Source organism: Python bivittatus, unplaced genomic scaffold (assembly GCF_059951505.1).
Source record: "Python bivittatus isolate LINGU-HERP-01145 unplaced genomic scaffold, Pbiv_v1 ctg000400_np1212, whole genome shotgun sequence".
Taxonomy (NCBI): Eukaryota; Metazoa; Chordata; class Lepidosauria; order Squamata; family Pythonidae; genus Python; species Python bivittatus.
This window is the reverse complement of record NW_028277073.1, coordinates 10,535,148-10,554,888: the sequence shown is the minus strand read 5'-3', so window position 1 is coordinate 10,554,888 and position 19,741 is coordinate 10,535,148. Positions and strand designations below refer to the sequence as shown.

General features: G+C 35.8%; 1 protein-coding gene across 5 annotated transcripts in view; it reads left to right on the top strand.

The window, feature by feature from the left end:
* SGMS1 (sphingomyelin synthase 1) overlaps positions 1-19,741 on the top strand; it is a 72,341-nt gene that overhangs the window by 22,500 nt on the left and 30,100 nt on the right. For 2 of the 5 annotated variants that reach the window (XM_088144413.1, XM_015891476.3), the window contains exon 2: positions 7,990-8,064. The exons of 2 other annotated variants lie outside the window; for them this stretch is intronic. The gene's annotated coding sequence lies outside the window, so the exon portion shown is untranslated. Of the gene's footprint in view, positions 1-5,672; positions 5,758-7,989; positions 8,065-19,741 lie in introns of those variants that run through there. One more of the 5 variants, XM_088144412.1, reaches the window with a different exon arrangement.

The window sequence follows — 19,741 nt, the reverse complement described above, 5'->3', positions numbered from 1 at the left end:
CAATTTGGGAGCATATATAAATCTATCTAGAATCTGAAAGAGAGTTTTAAAGTGGTACATTTTTATCTTCAGTATTTGTGCCCTGAAAGACATTTATGTAGACAAAGGTCAGGTATTAAGAACAACTACTTTGTGGATATAGCTAAAAATGAATAAAACAATCCTTAGGGAAAGGAGTTGTCAGGATTTTGCTGTTGTGTTAATTTTTCAGTCACGTCATTCCCACAATTTTAAAAACCATTAATCCCAGGAGAAGGGTTTTATAGTTTTTCAGTTGAAAATCTGGCTGCTTAAGCCCCCCTCCTGCTAAGAATTAATGTCTTACGTCGCCACATTTTAGAAGATTAGGGATAAATGGAATATTTCCCTGATGTTGATTTTTTTTTCCATTTCCTCAAACACGTGCCACGAAAATGACTAAGTGAGCATTGCCACCAGTTACGATAACATGTACTAATTTTATTACAACTTCTCCAGTACAAAGGTTGTGATTAATATAATATAATTTTAAAGGAATTAATTATTTTATAGTTGTTCTTGGTGATTCACCAAGATATATTTAAAGGCATTTTAGACTACAAAGTTCTCAACTGACTCACTGAATTCAGATCTGAGATACTGTCTCACATGACTTTTTAAGAACTTTGAAGAGAGTCTATTGTGTTTGATATAAAAGTTCTCTATATTCTTTCAGGGATTTCTTTGATTTTAAATGATGTGGATATGGAAAACAGTTCAATACTGTTAAATATTCTCGAATGGAAGATTTTTTATAAGTTTAAGAAGAAATTATTTAACTTCTCTTATTAAAAACCAGGTTAGAATATGTGACCAATTCTTCATCAAGACATATTTAGCAAAAATAGCTTTCTCAACAGTTATCAAATCCTAATCCACAAGTTCTCAATTTATACATTGTGTGTTTCCTCTCACTCTTCTCTGGTGACTACAAGCACACTTAAAAAAAAAAAAAAACTTGTTCAGGTTTGCATAATCAAAGCAGGAACTCTATCAAAACTCAGTAGTGTTTTGTTTGTGCTCTAGCCAGCAAAGCCTAGAGCAGTGTTTCTCACCCTTGGTGACTTGAAGATGTGTGGACTTCAACTCCCAGAATTCCCCAGCCAGCATTTTGAGAATTTGAGGATTCTCTTCTATTGAGAATTCTTGCTTTAGTCCTGTAACTTCAATCCTATAAGGTTTTGTATCTTCCCTTGGAGTAGACATATGTATCAAGATGTTTAAAAGTTGGGCGATCTAGAATTTTGTCAAGGGAATATAAAATAAAATCAAGAGAAGAACTGGTGGCAAAGGGATATAGTTGTCAATGGTTTTCTTATTTATAGCTATTAGAAAGATTTGAAGTAGGTGAAGATGATAGAACTTGCTGAGGTGGCTAAATTACTTCTTTAATTAAATAAAACACATAAAACCTACATTTATTGCTGACTAGAAATCCCTTATGCACTTTTTGCATAAAACAGAAAAAATGAACTTATGATTTATGTTTCTGATGATTAGACAGGATAGATTACAGGATAAAGAGAGTCATGTTGTAACTATAGAGTAAGAGGTAAATTTATAATTGAACTTATAACTGCCATAAAGATCGGAAGATACTTCTTTGTATCTTTTTTCTTTTTCTTTTTTCCCCTTTCTTGCACTGTTAGCTTTCTCTTTGATTTTTCTTTCTCTTTTCTTTTTCTTACTTTATATTAGTTTGCATTAGTTTTTATCTTCCATTTAAATTTTTTAAATAAAATTATATACATATGCATGCGTGTGTGTGTGTGTGTGTGTGTATGTGTGTATGTATGTATGTATGTTGGGTGATCAAGGGATGGATGAAAAAGAGAAGGATAATTTTTCTCCAGGTAAATTTCCATTGGATTTGAGCTGTTTGGTGAATAGGAGTTCTTCCCTTTTTGCTAGAAGAAATATAAATTTTCTATATTCCAATTTCCGATGTCCAACACTGTTGGACTTTAATTGCAAAGTTCATCAATGACATAAGGAAACATTGTGCTATTTAAACTCAAATCACATTTATATACCCAGGACACTGATAAGGACGAAGAACTTTATGTTCTTTAAAAATAAATAATTTCTGCACTGTGATGTAATATTTGTTAAGGAACTGAGTTTGACTTTGAATGACTTGAGTCATCCATGTGGTTTTCTCTGCAATATCATGGGCATTGTTTACCACTGTCAACTTTTAGGATGAATGAAATACACGTGTGTGTATGTGTATTCGTTCAATTTCCCAGTGTGGCCTACAGCTTTCATACGTCCCATGCACGACCTAACGAGGGCCAACCTTGCTTGGTTTTTTGAGATCAGGCAAGTAAGGTTCTACCACTTATCTGGAAAAGTCTTGAGATAAGGAAAATATTAACAATAATGTAAATGGATATGTTTAGAGTGAGAAGGAAATATGCTAATTTGGTATAAGAACTGAAAAACATAGTTTGTATTTCTTTTATGATGTAAACATTTCAAAGGCAATTGCTTAACGGCAGATTGAACTATGTTGGAGAAGCATAAATGTGAAATTATTTCAGAGTAGATTCCTAAAATATTTGAATTTGTTGAACATTGGTGCTTTTATTTCTACTTGCTAAATCGGATACTACATCATGATGGGTGAGGCCTTTCTTTAGCCAGCAGAAACAGATTTCTTCCCCATCTCATTTAGGAAACTGCTAATTTTCCATTGACCTCATTCCTTTCTCTCAAACTTCAGCAGCAGATTGAAGGTGAAGAATACCTTTCAGTGTTCAATTTTTTTTCTTGCCATGCTTTTAATGCAGAAACCTGGGATCTCTTTCTCAACAGCCTAATTTTTTGAAGGGTGTTTTATGTCTTCCCCCTCCTCCTCCTCCTCCTCCTCGGCATTCCATCAGTTTTATCGCCTGTTCCCATATTCCTGGTCATAGAATCCCTACTCTGGATTTAAGTCTAGTTAGACATAATAACAATTATTAGAATATCATTACCTGCTATTATAGTAATACTATTATTATAGTATTATAAATACTATATTATAATAGGTCTTGGTCTTTGGTTCAGGAATGACAGAATTTTTAACTCTTATACTCCATAATAATAGTGTTGATGGTAGTAGCAGAGCAGGTGTGCGCGTGTGTGCATTTTTTTGCATGTACAGTGGTACGTCGGGTTATGAACTTAATTCGTTCCGTGACTCTGGTCACAACCTGAATTGGTCGCAACCCGAAGCTCTGCATTTTCTTTGGAGCCATGCTGACAAGCACACCAAAAACCTTCCAAAACACCACAAAACACACCACAAGCCTCACCGAACATCTCCTTGCTACTGCGATCTCGCCCACAGGAAGCCACGACTGCGTGGCAGCAGGGAAAATGGCCGCGGATCCGGTTCGTAACCCGAGGCGGAGTTTGCAAACCGAAGTAAATTTTTGCAGCTGGAGCTGGTCATAACCTGAAAAGTTCGTTAACAGAGGCGTTTGTAACCCGAGGTACCTCTGTACACAATATACTGTATGAAGCAAGTAAGTTTAAGTTTATATTACATAGCAGAATAGTTGCACAGAGAACTTTAAAATATGAAGGCAGTTTTGTAAATGCAAGTTAAGTAAGATAATTAATAAGAAGTGGTCAATTTATCAAATTTTATTTCAAGACTTATGCTGCATGATGCCGTTTTAATCTTGAATAATGATTTAATAATTCCAGTGATGAAAAGGAAGACTGGATAACTAAATCTGACTGGAGTGAAGGCTATGAAATAGACCACATTCTCCATGCTTTTTCCACAAGATGAACAATGAAATTATTGGTTTGGAGAAATAATCAATTACTTTTCTTGTAAAATCACAACTTGTAAAGCAGTCTTAGTTTTAGTTTATCTGTCCTTTCTGCTGATGACACTGAATTATTGCATTATCAAATTCTGGAATAAAAAGTCATTCAGGATAATGGTGTTAAACAAAATAAGCACGATATCTGGGGGGAAAAATGCCCTTGTTCTTGTTAATACTGGCATGTCAGTGAATCACTCTTGATTGGCAACAAATTCATATTTACTGACAATACTGTAATCCAGAGTAATACAATATATAGGAGTACAGTAATAGGTATGGTAATTGTGATTACACCAAGTTCTTTCCACTTCATAGCTGCTACTGGATAAGTCCACCTTGTGACCTGGATTGTAAGCCTTTTGTCACTGACTTCATCTTTAAGATAATTTCCAGGATATTGAAGAACTGATCACTGAGCTTGATTATTAGAAGTTAGCACTAGCAGTGGAATTATAAAAACTCATTACTGTATAGTCTTCTAGAGTCATGAGAGTAGGCAGCATACAAATGGAGATAATAAATAAATTGTTGAGGAGGAGCTAATGGCAGCCGCTAACTGGGACGTTCCTCTCCTGCTCTGCGTTTTGGGTTGGTTGGTTGGTTGGTTTTAACCCGAGGCTTTTAAGTTAAAGGTTCTGCTTAGAAAACATGTCTGAAAGGGGTTGGAATCCTCTAAGTGGCTAATTTTGATTTTAACATTAAGCACAGAGCAGAAGTAGCTCTTTAAGCTGAACGCTCCATAAGACTACACCAGATTCCCCCCCCCCACTTTGTCTCTGACCAGAGACTAAAAATAAATAAATAATTATCTAGTGGAAATTCATCATAACAGAGTGATTACAACCCATAGACCAACCAAACCCAGTAAAATTGGAAAGGTCAAAGTATGGTGTATTTTACAGAAAGTGAAACAAAACTTAACCATATTAAAAGAAGTAAAACCACAGTAATTGGATAATAACAACTGTAAATAAAATGGATCCAGATGACCTAGAAATCTGACAAGATGGGCCACTATTAGCTGCAGTTGGGTATCTGTATAATGAGAACAATATAGCAAAATGTGGGTTAATGTTTCAGGAGCTGCTTTACATGGGGGCAAGTGGACTTGTTCCTGTGGTCACCAGGAGTCAGGACTGACTTGAAGGACCATAGCAACAACAACAACCGGCTCATAGGGGGAAAAAGTAACATAAATACAATATTAAAATGCAGTGTGAAAACAGTAAAACAACATATATGTTTATTTTTTGCCATAATTGTTGTGATACCAGTGTTTATTGCTTAAACAGTGAATACAATAATTTTCCATTTTAACTGCTTTATTGTTTAGGTTAATTTTAAATATTTACTTTAAGAATTTATAAACTGTGCCTTTATTTTTTTAAAAAAATATCTGGATATCTGCTGTATAATACACATTGTTAAAGAGGTTAAGTGACCTCACAATGAAAGAGTAATTACTCAGCTAAACTGACAGTACAAGAATTGAAAATGGGCAAATAAGGATCTTTATCCTGCTGCTGCAATGAATACGCTTCAGATATCAGTTGTCCCTCCGTCCTCAGAAACGTGACAGAATTGAGGAAAATCCAGAGAGGAAGAGCTGTGCATACAAATATTTTTCCTGCATAGTGTAATAGAAAAGGATGTCCTCTGACTGTTTTGATTCACAGGCAGGTTGGTAGCAAAAATTAGAAGCAGTCTGGTTGCCCTGGTAATGCAGGGTGGAGTGCAGGGCAGTGGGGGTGGCGGAGCACAGGGCAGCCAAAAGGGCAGGGAGATGGGGGAGATAGGCGGGTGGGGGAGTTGAAGCACACTCTGCGGTCATAAATGTGGACGGGCTGCCAAGCGCCTGAATTTTGATCACATGACTGTGGGGGCACTGCAATGGCCATAACTTCTAGGACCTGATGTAAGTATCATTTGTTCACTGCTGTCATAACTTTGAATGGTTGCTGAATGAATGGTCATCAAGCAAGGATTACCTGTATGTGTTATATTTGTTGTCATTACCACATTAGAATTTAAAACTGAAAATTTTAAAAAATATTTATGAATCCATTTAAAAATAATAAACCCATTACGTTTTAACATACATAACATATTTTTATGAAAAATAACTATCTATATAAAATATCTTTAATGTCTGGCTTAATAAGACAGCTGGATTCTCATATCTGCTTCTGCATTCAATCTGTTACGTTATGTTGTTTTGGTTGAAGTATACAAAGAAAATCCAGCCTCATACAGATATGTAGTTGGAAAAGTGAGGAGTATTTTAACAGCCTTTTGTGTATAATTTTGGATATTCTTTTTGATATTACACCAAAATTGATAAGTGGTAGTTTCTTAAACGTTAGTTACAGTGTGGAATCTAAAATGTACTCTGTCACATTAACATCCTATCTTGCACATTGAATGGATCTTTTATCTATTCATGATTTTGAAGTTCTTGCATTGATCATTTGGAAAATACTGGTTCACTGAGTAGCACAGATCTTCCAAATGTGGACACATTTCATTGTATAATATCAAAAAAATCACATATTAATATCACCACCGTTCTCATCAGAAGTCTTTACGTACTGGGAAGCTGTGCTGTCACTTGATTTCCTTGAATTGATAGGCTCTCTTCATTTTCAAGAAAATGTCTGGCAGATACCCAAGTCTAAAAAACCCTAGTTTGTCTGTCATTCTTTCAAATAAAAATGGTGTTCCATGCAAAAGGCAGAGCTGAGCTCACATCTCAAGCAATCACATAAGTCTTTTTCCTCATACTTATATTCCTCATAACCATCATACTTTGGTAGGCAGTGTACTTCCCATTTTGTCATGTAGAATATTAACCAGACATGTATTCAAGGGTTGAGATTTAATCAAAGTAATAATTTATATTGCTTCATCAAGGACATTCTTAAGTGAAACTGGCATTTTTTTACTGTGACTGTAGTACAGTTTGGTGCCACTGCCTTGATTTGTGCTAAGGTGTGAAAGAATGAGAGTAGAAAGGGCAAATAAGGTCTTAGTATTATTATGAAAATAGTTTTCATTTCACAGACCCCCTGAAAGGATCTTGGGGACACAGGTTCGAGGGCCACACTTTGAAAACCACTGCCATAGGGTATTTGAATCCCAAACCATTTGCATCCTCAGAAGATAAGTAACAGCAAGTTAATTTGGATGTCTTAATGAATAAGAATTCCATATAGTCCCTTCAGAATTTGAGAGCAAAAATGGAAGCAGATTGGGGACCAGATTGTTAAGGGAAAAGCTGAATTGTTGCACTGTTATCAGGGGAGAAGATGTATAATTTTGCAAAAAACTGAGCATTGCTGGCAAAGAGTAGCCAAGGGCAAGATACGTAATGTGTAAGACTTCAGATTATATATATACTATATAATATTCGCTCTACTATGTAATACTTATGTAGCAGAATGCGCCTACTGTTTTTTCTTTGAAACAGCCATCTGTTTCTGTGCTTGGAAGCTCGTCAAATTCTTTTAGCATAGCTGTATAAGGTTGGTCTTGTTACATCCTGGGGCCCTGTATCTCAGCTGATCAAAGAATGTACTTGTTTGGCTTATAAACAAAGACATTGTAATCAAGAATGGAATTATTTAACATCAATAGCAAATTTTGCTTTTTCTCCATGTAGGTTTCTGCTTAAAGCGGGGTGGATCAATAAAACGTTTTATACTCTGATTTTTTCCTCTTTATTGCAGCTACAATTATGTAAATATGTTATGACAATTTGTTCTTAGACACTGTCTTTTAAGATAATATAATGATGCTGATCCTTATCCACTCGACGGGTTTCAGAATGATTACAGTAGTTGATATTTGATATACATGTAATTTTTAGATTCCCTGCCTCTGCTCATCATCAAACTATTTAGACAAATAGAGGTGCAGAAATACCAGATTGCTAGTTCTGTACCAGTGTTGTATTGAGGGCAGAGACATTTGCAGTGATGCCCAGAAGTACAGTAGAATTGGACCCATGCAGAATGTATAATACTACAATATAAAGCTAAAATTCTAGTATTATAGAACACAGTACTTAAAAATAACTTAGGAATTTGAGGATGTATCAGTGAGCAAGGAATTTCTGTACTTGCAGTTAAAAGTCTTTTAATCCTGATAGGAAGCAACTTGAAGGCATGACATCGTGAAACTGAGAGAATGGGTGAGAACAGCTGTGACTTTAAGGAGTGATGAGGTAAGAAACGTTCTTGGCTTTAAAAAATTATGTTTGTAAAGTGCTGAATCGAGCAGCAGTACTTACTGTTTCTGGCTTCCCACAATATACTAAGTATTAATTGAGTTATTCATTATTGGGTTTATATGCAAACCCACCCATTATTGGTTAACCTTATATGCCAGCTATGGCAGCTTGTTCAACAACCAGGGTTAGAGTAGCCTGATTTAACATTATATGTGAGTTGATTTCCTTCTCTTCCACCGCCCACCCCTGTTCCATATATTCACACCAGATATAAGCACAACATAGCTATACAACTGGAGTTTACTGATCCATACAAGCCTCTCTTTGTTAAGCTGAAAACATATCAGTATAGATAGTTGGATTCAGGTAAATCTTTTCAGGGCTTGTGCCTATTGGTTGATTGATGAGTGCCATCAATTTGGTATCAAATCTTGTGACCTCACGGATAGATTCTCTCCAGAATGGTTTGTCTTCTGCTTGGCCTTTTGAGTCTCTTGGTAGTGCATTCACTGCTGTCATAATTAAATCCATCCACCTCGTTGCTGCCCATCCTCTCTCCTTTTTCCTTCAGCTTTTCCAAACATTATGAGTGTCTCAAGGAACTGGGCCTTCACATGTCCAAAACGTGATAGTCAGAGCCTGGGCATTAGTGCTTTGAGTGAAAATGTTGGCTTGATTTGCTCTATGATCCATTATATCCTTAAAGGTCTTCTACAGCACCAAACTGTAAATACATTGATACTCTTTCAGTCCTGTCTCCATAGTACCATAGAAAAAACCATTGCGTGAACCATTGTAATCTTTGTTAGTGTTGACCAAAATTCCTATTAGATCATTTCAAATTTATGTTAGACTATACTATTGTAATGATTTCCTGTTTGCATACCTTATATTTCCTTTCAATAAGTTTTAATGGGCAATTTTTTTTAAGAAACTAAAATTTTCATCCATGATAATTAGTGGTCTTTACAGCTTACAGTATATGGTGTTTGTTTATTGTACTTATCTTTTTTATTTTTCCTGTATCATTACTAAGAAATTAAGTTTATTGCTACAAAAAGCTTTCCTTTTCTTTTCTTTGCCATCACAACCTGAAACACAGATGACACTGAGGTAAAGCTTTGCCGATAACATTTTAGTTAATAAATAGCAAATAACATTTTTAGTTAAAATAGGAAATGATTCCATTTCCCATAAGCTCTCATTAGTGGGGAAATTGTTGAAATGAATAGTTCTTTGAGAAGCTGTGATTTTCATCTCACTTGAAACTCAACTCTAGTTTCTCCCAAGTCCACTGACTCAAAGAACTACCTGCCTCTAAACTGGAATCTGCTTGACAGTATTAATATTTGTAATAGAGTTATTTTAGAAAGGAAATTTTAATTACATTTTTCTTCTGATTTGCATTGGATTATTTTGTTTTTGCAGTTCTTGTTTTGGGGGTATATGTAGGTCCTCTCTTTCTGTTTGCATCATGTTGAATGCTTCCTTTTTCTAACTCTTTCAGTTTCCAGGTGATATGCTTTGCATATCTGTTTAGCATTTATATCTCCCCTTTTATGTCTTTGCTATTCTGCCAACTTTAAAAGTACGGTGGTACCTCTACTTATGAACGCCCCTACTTATGAAATTTTCGAGGTACGATCAGCTGTAGCCCCAAAAATTTACCTCTACTTACAAACTTGCCTCGACTTACAAGCCATTTTCCACCCGTTCCACGTGGTCCGTGGCCATTTTTCTGCCCGTTCCACGTGGTCCACGGCCATTTTTCCGCCCATGCCACATGGTCCGCGGCCATTTTCCGCCCGTGCCATGTGGTCCGCGGCCATTTTCTGCCTGTTCCACGTGGTCCGCGGCCATTTTCCGCCCGTTCCACGTGGTCCATGGCCATTTTCCGCCCGTGCCATGTGGTCCACGGCCATTTTCCGCCTGTTCCACGTAGTCCGCAGCCATTTTCCGCCTGTTCCACGTGGTCTGCGGCCATTTTTCCGCCCGTTCCACATGGTCCGCGGCCATTTTTTCCGCCCTGCCGCGTGGTCAGCGGCCGTATTTACGCCCCTGACGTGTGGTCTGCGGACGCCGGAACGGATTAACGGTAATTACATTGAACCTTATGGGAAAATTTACTTCGACTTGCGACCAACTCGATTTGCGATCAGAGTCACGGAACGGATTAAGTTCGTAAGTAAAGGTACCACTGTATATGACTGTTATCTGTTTTTATATGACTTACTTTACAGCAGTATAAAAGTTTTTATAAATACTTCTGTCTGGATATGAAGGAACAATATCAGCTATAAATGCCTTTATTATATTAGGGCTAGCTCTAAGTTCACAAAATATGCAAGATTTCCTTTATAAAAAGCTGTGTTGCTAGTTATCAATTTACAGTTGTCATTTATGCTCCAAACAAAGGTCAAATCCAATTTACATCCATTCTGCTAAAGCAGTTGGATCAATATAAGGTGGGTGAGCTGGTTTTTATCACAGTAATATGCTTCATCTAATATGGATGGAAGCATTGCAAATGCAAATCCTAAACTAAAATCACATCCAATTAATAGTCTTAACAGGTGGGACTTAATGGATTTCTGGATATATTTAAACCTATGCTAGAGAATATACCTTTTTTTTTTCAGATAGGTGAAAAATCCGCTCCAAGATGTATTATTCCATATTTTCTCATTATAAAATTATTGACACAAATACTCATATTCATTTCCAGGGGTCATTATCCTAGATGGCATACCTTAATATGACCTTAATAACTACCCAACACTAACTGGACATTAATGCTAAAGGTTAATCTCAGAGGGATTTAGTTAGCTGTTCCTACATTCAAAATATTCCATGGCAAAGCAGTTTCACAGCTTTTGTATTGGGCAAAGATGTGGGTATGCAGTGACAATATTGGTACCCACCTGGAAATATCCCATAATAATTTTTTAAAGAAGATGCTCAGTCTCCCACAGTTCACTCAGAGCCACCTAATAGTGCTAACATATTTTAAGGCAACTGGTAGCCTCCCAGCTGACTGACTTATTTAATTTTGGTATCAACTTTCGTGGGAAGGAAATCATCAGGAAAATATGTCGTCCCTTATTATATAAATACAGCCCTTCCCCTTACGTGGAGGAAATTAAATCCTGGAATAGGGGGCAGGACTCCCAATCCTGTGACTGCTATCCTCACTTTAAGAGGAAAAAAAAGATAGTGGCCATAGAACAGGATCAGTGCCATAGTGTCAGAAACAGTAGGAGAACATCTTACATTCTCTCCTACATGCTCCATTTATGCTATGATTAGGAATAAAACACCAGCCCCATTTAACAGGCTCTCAAGTAGAATGTTTCAAAGTGTTTTGCTGACTGAATTGTTCCATTACATTAGATATCAAGTGGCCATTTCTGTTTCAATGTCTATTAACAGTGGAAGGAAATAGATACTATCAGACCTTTTTGACTTCTGGCCAATTATAATTTTAGAATTAGCCTTGCCTAATTTCTAGTCATATCAGTGTTGTAACCCTGGATAAATATCTGATGGTTCTGTTATGCCTGCATTACAATGTTGTTTACCACAATAAACTTTTACTTAAAGTTTATTTAAAATAGCAGACTGGAAAAGCTGTCTAGAAATATATATTAATGTTACATAACAGCTCAGATAACATTATTGTGTTGCATTTAATTCTTAAACAAACTTTTCTGGTACATGGAAAATGAAATTGATACCTGTTTTGTTTTAAATCAAATGATCCTTCATTTGTCATCAGCAAGGCTTACAAGTCAAACTGTTTTTGTTAAAAGTATGTCCAGCCCATTTTGCCATTAAAAACTAGGGGGAATCATAACTTGAATTTTGTAAAAACCAGAATGCTAACATTCCTAAGAGATGATAAAATATTGTTTTAAGAAATCTTTGGTGTTTTCAATATGTTCCTGAGGGTAAAATCTTCTATTCTTCCAAGTTTCTCATGTATGTGTGTGTGTGTGTGTGTGTGTATATACACACACACACACACACACACACACATATATATATATACACACACACACACACACACACATATATATATATATGTGTGTGTGTATATATATATGTATATGTATATATATATATATATATTTGGGAGGGAGGCAGAATCAATACCTTTCTCCTATATACTACATAAAAGCATATACTTCATACATATAATTTGTCTCATACACACTGTCAGTGTTTTAATATAGAAGTTAACAAATGAAGCAGCATAAACACAACGTTAGCAGGACTGGCTCTTTTGATTGTTTGTGGAGCATTATGTGAGATACTAGGGGTTTTTTTGCCAAGTGAGTTTGATACCTGAAATTTGTATAATGAAAGTTATATGTAAATGATCTATTTGTACAACAGTTGCTCTAATAAGTTTTCTTAATTTGATGCCCTCAGTGCCAGGGGGATAGTAGCTAAATGCCAGGATGTATGGAAGGAAGAAAGTCAGAAGAAGTCTGCTGTAGGAGGATCCCAAATGTACTCTCTACTTCAGAGGCAATTTTTAAAAAACTGGGTGCTTTTTTTTTTTTAAACTGGGTGCAATTTTAAAGGTGCAAATAGTTTTGTTAAGTCTCTGGGTCTTACTGCACTATATACACTATGGAATTTAAGGATTTAACATCTAATTGGGCAGGGTTATGTGTTAGGTAGATCACCACACATTTGGAGCTGTGCATACTCAATGGCTCCCTAGATGGGGATCACCCCGCAGAACATACTTACTGGGGGACAGGGAGAAGATCAATAGTTGATTTGTGGATTGCATCACATAATCTCCTAAATACCCTTAAAAGACTTTAAAAGAGTGGATGGAGACAGATTCATCATCAGAAAGCGATCACCACCCCCTAATACTATGACACCCCTCTGGGAATCAGTAAGAACAGAAACAGTCTACAGTGCTGGAAAGTAACAACACAGAGGTATGAATTAGATGGAATGGAAGTAGTGCAAAAGCAGTCGCTAAATGGCTGGCAGCTCCAGAAACCTTAGAAATTCGTGCACACCTGCTAGACAACAAGTCCCATGAACCATACTTAGACTTGTATGATCTGTTAATTTTTAGGCTGAAATCTGCTTTTGTCAAAGAAACAAAGCAACACTCTAGTAACTGGGGTATAAAACATAAAAAATGATTTGATCAGGATTGTGCACAGCTGAAAAGGTCATATCAAACAGCGTATAGAAGGAGTAAACATTTTCCTTCTGAGGACCCACTACTTTACAAGGCCCTCATAAAAGAAAAGAAAAGAAAAGAAAAAAGAAGACTGGCAATGAAGGAGAATTCAGTCAGTCAGGAAGAGCATGCTGGCTGGGGAATTCTGGGAGTTGAAGTCCACACATCTTAAAGCCGACAAGGTTGAGAAACACTGCCCTATACTTCTATGCTGCTGCTGCCGCCATAATTTCACAAGCGCCTATAGGGCTGAAAAGAGCAATAGCAGCAACATTTTAGTTGCAGACAAAATCACGTGGTTCTTAATTTTGAAAAATCTAACAATCTGGCCTTTGCTAAGAGAGCCACCCAACAATCCTGGGGAGTAGAAGGGCACAAGTTAGAGCAGGTTACTGGATTTCAATATCCTGGGGTGGTTTTCCACCCCAAAGGCACCTGGAATTCACACAAGAATCATGTAGTGCAGCTGGCTCTTAGGTCTGCCCCAACATGGCAGAAATTGGATAAATAAGGACACTTAGGTACCAGTAAAACATCTACAAAGTCTAACATTCCCCAAGCTGAGAATAGCATTTTTTAAAGCCCGGCACAAGATCTTACCATCCGTACTGCTGCAAGGCAGATACTCCCAAACCCCATTAACCAAGCACACCTGCCCACGTGGTGGCAAGGAGATCAAAATCATTTCGCATGTATTACTACATTGTAAACTCTACAGGAATATCAGGTCTGCTTATATTCTGCCCCTAATATGTAACTTTCTAGGGAGGCCAGACAATTTCTGTGTCTTCTAGGAAATTCGAAACCCTTTATCACTTGTTCAGTAGCCAGATTCTGCGTTGCCGTGATGAAAATAAGGCATAACTGGTCACAGAAATAACCACAGAAATATCCACTTCTGTTTCATTCATTACTTTAGGTTTAATACATGCTAGCTGTCTTGTTTTAGGTGATATATATTTTTACTTCATAGATTATAATATTTTAGATTTACACTTGCACAGATAATTAACACACTGTTATAGTAGTGTAGGTTACATTTTTATTTGTTATTTCATCTTTGTTATGCTGGTATTTTATGTCATCTATTAGATTTTACTTTGGTGAATATTTTTTCAAGTTTTGTTAGTCATTGACCGAATAAACAGCACTTCATTTCATCCATTTTTTATTTATACTTTTACTACTGAAAAGGTAAAATTGTTGAAAGTCAGTATTTTGGAGAGGGACATAGATTGGTGTCTCGGGATATATGTGAGTCAGGGAGTTCCTGACCCATGCTCTGTTGGCTAATTAGTAACATTTTCTACATGTATCTATAGATATTTTTTATCTCTCAGCACTGTTTATCCTTTAACTGAATGGTGTTCGTTGATACCTAGACTACTAAACAAATGGCTTTAGTCATTGCTTTATTATTTGCTATATTGCTTTATCGCTTTATTATATAGGTGAGGTAATAAAAACAAAACAAGGCAGTTGTTAAATGGTAATGATGTAATTAGCTACCTTAAAAACAGTGCTGATGGAGGATTTAAATAAATTGAAACTGGCTATAAAGAGGTAATAGAGGGTGGAATAAATTTGCTTACCTATGTTCTGTTCCTATGACTAAGATTGATACTGGATACATAATTGCCCATATGTAAACTTTGTTCTGTCTACACGTCATTTGCACACAGTCCGCTTTGATTATGTCGGTAACATATGTCTTGAACGAAAAGTCATAGCACTGAAGATATAAAAATACCATTCCTTTCTGTTCAGTTCTACAGTGATAGTTAATGCATCATCATCATCATCATCATCATCATCATCATCATCATCATCATTTGTACTTTCAAGAGTCTTTGAGTCCTGGCGACTGCCTGGACTAGTCCCAGCAGTTTTCTTGGCAAGTTTTTTTTTTTTTTAAAGTGGTTTGCCATTGCCTCCTTCCCAGGGCTGAGACATAGTGATGGGCCCAAGGTCACCCAGTTACTTTTGTGCCTAGAACTCACAGTCTCTTGGTTTCTAGCCTGATGCCTTAACCACTACACCATACTGGCTCTTGTTAATGCTTTATGAAGTCAATAATGCTAAGCAAGGAAACATTTCTTGTTTTTCAGTCTCTGCTCAAGAACAATTAATAATTACTGTTTTATATTCAATTTATATAATTTTACAGTGCATTTTTATAACATCCATAGTAATTCTCCAGTATTTAATTAAGGAGGGCTGTACATGGGATGTTTCTACTTCCCATGCAACACAAAGGAGAATTTACCTATGCACATTGGTTTGGAATTAAGCCCAGTGAACTTGGGAGGATGATTAAATATATTTAAGATTGGTTTTTAAAGAGGCAGTTCTTTACATGTTTACATAGCAAGAAATCTTAGAAGGCTTATGCCTTAGTAGACAAATAGGATTGTGAAAATCTGGTGATTTCCTCCTCCCTTTCGTACCTGGAATTCATAGCTACCAGTATTATCTACTACTGCTTGGGTGATGTTTCTGGCCATATAATGTAGAACTACCAGATCTGGATTGCACAGATCCAAGAGATAAACTATAAACTATATTGTGTTCTGGCTTCAGTAGTATTTCAGATGCCATACCCAGATACCTACAGAGGATTTTTTATGGTGATGTAATTATTCCCATTGATGCCTTTATAATTTTGCTCTTTAAAGTTGTTCCTACTGTTTTTCTGTCAACACGATTAACATCTGTGCATTTTCCCATTGTTAATTCTGTATAAATCCACAACCTGTATAAATCCATATCCATCAAATCCTGATGTTACAAGAACTGTATTACATCTAGCTATAATTCAGATTTTGTCTAGTGCCAAGTTACAAAAAATTGTGCAATTAAAAAAAATAACCAGTACTTAGCTTAAGCCCTTGACCATGATCCAGGATTTAAGCGTGATCAACTAGCTGATACCATATTTTCTAGAGGTCAGTTTTCCTTGCCCCAATGGTACATAATAGCCTGCTTTTGAGAGTCCAAAGATATCCAACTTTGAGATACTGAATATTAAATGCTAATCTGGACAGGCTCTTTGTTGAGGTGTGGTGTGTGTGGTGTGTTTCATTGTGTCTCTCCTACTCATACCTTGCATTTATTCAGCTACACTGCAGAGATGTTAATGTATTATGGGTCATACTGCATAAACATTTGCTCACTTCTGATCTGCCTGTATGATCTTCATGATAGAGACAGTCCACAGGGGTAGGGATTTGCTATAAAGATCTAGTATAGCTAAAACGTTGATTATGAAATCTGTAGGAAATGCATGGGGGAACAGAGATATGCACAATCTGTCCTACTGGTTTGCAAGCAGTTAAGAAAAATTATTAAATATGACTAAAGAGCTACAGAAAGTGTTTTCTCTCAGTTCTAGCTTCTGTGTTGAAAGCATAATCCATTAGTATAATGATACAGGAATTCAGCACATTTCATTGTTTGTCATATCTCTGTATATGTGTACCTTACGATCAAGTCCGTATCACTTTGGCACCAACATAAATTCCTTGCTGAATTATGATTTGGGGTTTTGACCATCCAACATGGTTCCAGGTATTACATGGATAACAACCAGTGTTGAAGAGTAGGGAAATAGAATGTCTGGGTCTACTTTAATCATAAGCAAGTAATCAAGCAATTAACCATATTTCTTCAGTTGTGCTCCATCTGGTACTTCTAAGATAATTTTCTTACAAATATGTTTAAAATGAAAATTCCAGTCATCTTAAGTAGGTAATTATAGTTAATGTTTGTAGCAAATGATTTAAATGTAATTGCATTGACTTAAATGCAAAAGGTAGAAAGTGTGATGAATGATAAAGAAGTTGCAGGTTATTTTGACTTGTTATATTTTCAGAATTACCTTTTTGCTTTATGTTCTTAGATTAAGTAGTGATTCATTGTCAGTATTGTACACTCCCTAGAAATTACCCAGAATTGCAAAGCCTTACTGTTGTAGTAGATTTTAAAGAAAATTAGCAGCCCTGTAATAAAAATCAAATAACCTTTGTGTGAAGTATATTTATGCCTCTTTAAATATCACACAGATTTGTTATCAGTAGGGTCCAAATCTAGAGAATTGTTGCTGGGATAGTTTATTTCTAAAATACTTCAGTTTGACAGAAATAAATTGAAGTATTTTACTGGTATTGCATCCAAAAGCATCAATGCACACACAAAAATAGGGTACCCTAAACCCTATTGATTAATTAAAATTTCCCACTGGATTTACCAGAAAGCCTCAAAAGAGGAAATAGAGAAGAAAGTGAAATGGAAATGTGAAACACTGGATACAGAGTAAATAATTAAAGTTGTCCAATATATAGTATAATCCCAACAGGCTTTATTATTTTGTGGTAATTTTTCAATAATAATAAATCATTGTTACAGGTTTCCCAGTGAAAGGTTTAATTTCTGTGTTTAGGTAATCGAATATAGTTCATTGTTATTTTATTTTTTCCATTCATTTCAATAGTTTGGCTAAGATGGGACTTCTTAGGTATATTGGACTACAGTCCCTGCTATTCCCATCTATGGGAGTATTTTGCAATGTTCTCAGTGGTACATGCCTGTTTCTTAGGTGTTGACATTTTAATCTGTTTAATTTTTTCTTCGCGTTCACATGCTTGATTTGAGTTAGGTGGGCCTAGCTCTGTTTCTGGGTAAGGATATATATTTGAGTACCTCCTTCACTTTGATTAGCTGCCTTCTTTCCAAGACCATTTTTGGAAACGGTTTTGTGTGAACTGAATAGGAAATAGAGGTGGTTGTTAACAACTTAAGGTAATGTATTGTTCAGCATAACATCTAGTCTGTCCTGCTATTCACTTTTCACTATGTTGTCATTATCTTAAACATGGTGATGTATAATAGTCAACACACACTTGGTTGTCTGATTTCTACTACAGTTAAAAAGATCTTTTGGCAGAGGATCTGAGCATACATTATACCTCTTCTGACAACTTTATCTAGATCTTTTGAACACCCAATTTCATGCACTGAGGACCCCCAGTCTAGAAAAACCAAACAGAAAAGATTCTGGAAAATGATCATGTACGTCTTTCTGAAAAGTAGGGCACATTGTTTAACAGTTTATAAGAAAATAAAACTTTTTAATAAATCAAGCTTTCACGGTTCACTGTAAGCCTACACTTCTGCTACTTTTCTCAATTTAATGCTCTGTAGTCTTCTCAGAATTAACACAATACCAGGATTTTGTTGGCTAAATCTAGGATAGTTTGAATGTTTATAAAGCCTAGAGGAAATTAATTTGAATTTCATTTGAGCTAATTAATGGATGGCAGCATCATTTAGGCATATCAAATTCTTTTCAAATTAAATTACTATATACTGATCATTTCTACATACTTTGTTGCTATGGAGTTTTGTAAATTGTTATTTCTTTGTTTGGACTTGGAAAATAAATAGGGTCAGCCATAATTAGTACTTGGATTGGAGATATCACAGCTGCTTTGACATAAGATACAGCATTCATCATATTTTGAGGGTCAAAGCCTTCGTATATAAACACACTATCTTTTTAGCCACGTCCCATCTCAGTTTTATGTGCTTCTACCTAGTGTCAAGGAATTCAAGGTAGTTTACTTAGACACTGTTAATCCTATCTATTTTCTTGATTGCATGTTTTCCTGCAAAATGATAGAGATAATTTTCATGATGATGTTGCATACCCTAAAGATGACAGTATTAATTTCAGCACCCATGTGGGGCTGCCTTGTCTGGAACAGGTCAAGACTTCATAGGGTCAATAGCAACTGTCTTAGTCTCAAAATATTTCAAACTAAACACATGTGCTTAGGGAGGATGATTCAATCTGTGGACAAGAGAGCCAGCAAGAGCTTCATTGACACAGAGAAATCATTGTCTGATTTTCAGATACTTATAACTTCAGTGTGAGAGGACCAAATTCAGTAGATGTTGATAAATCCAGAGTATGAAATGTGATCCCATGCATTAGTCCTAAGCTCTTTTTAAAATAGATGGAATATGATTAACACTTAGAATTTTGTGTTATGACTTTGAATTATTTTGACAAATCCATTCTCTGACTATTTGGAATAGAATTCCAAACATCATTTTTCTTAGCCCAAAATTTGTTTCAATTTCTTTTTTTTTAATTTATAATCTTTATTGTTTTTTTAACAGAACAATTTTTAATCTTAAAAAAAATCTTTAAAAAGTAAATAAAAGTATAAATAATCACTGGTTTACCAATGAATTCACTACCATAATATGAACAATGCAAGATATTATTGTAAGATATCACAGAATCTGTGCCATAATAACACACATTGAAAATTTGTTTCAGTTTCTGCAACTGAGTGAAACAAAAAGGGCAAAAACAAACAATTCAACAATGAAAATGAGTCAACTGTACAAAAATGAGGAAAAAATATATTATAACAGACCTCTTCAGTGTATGTG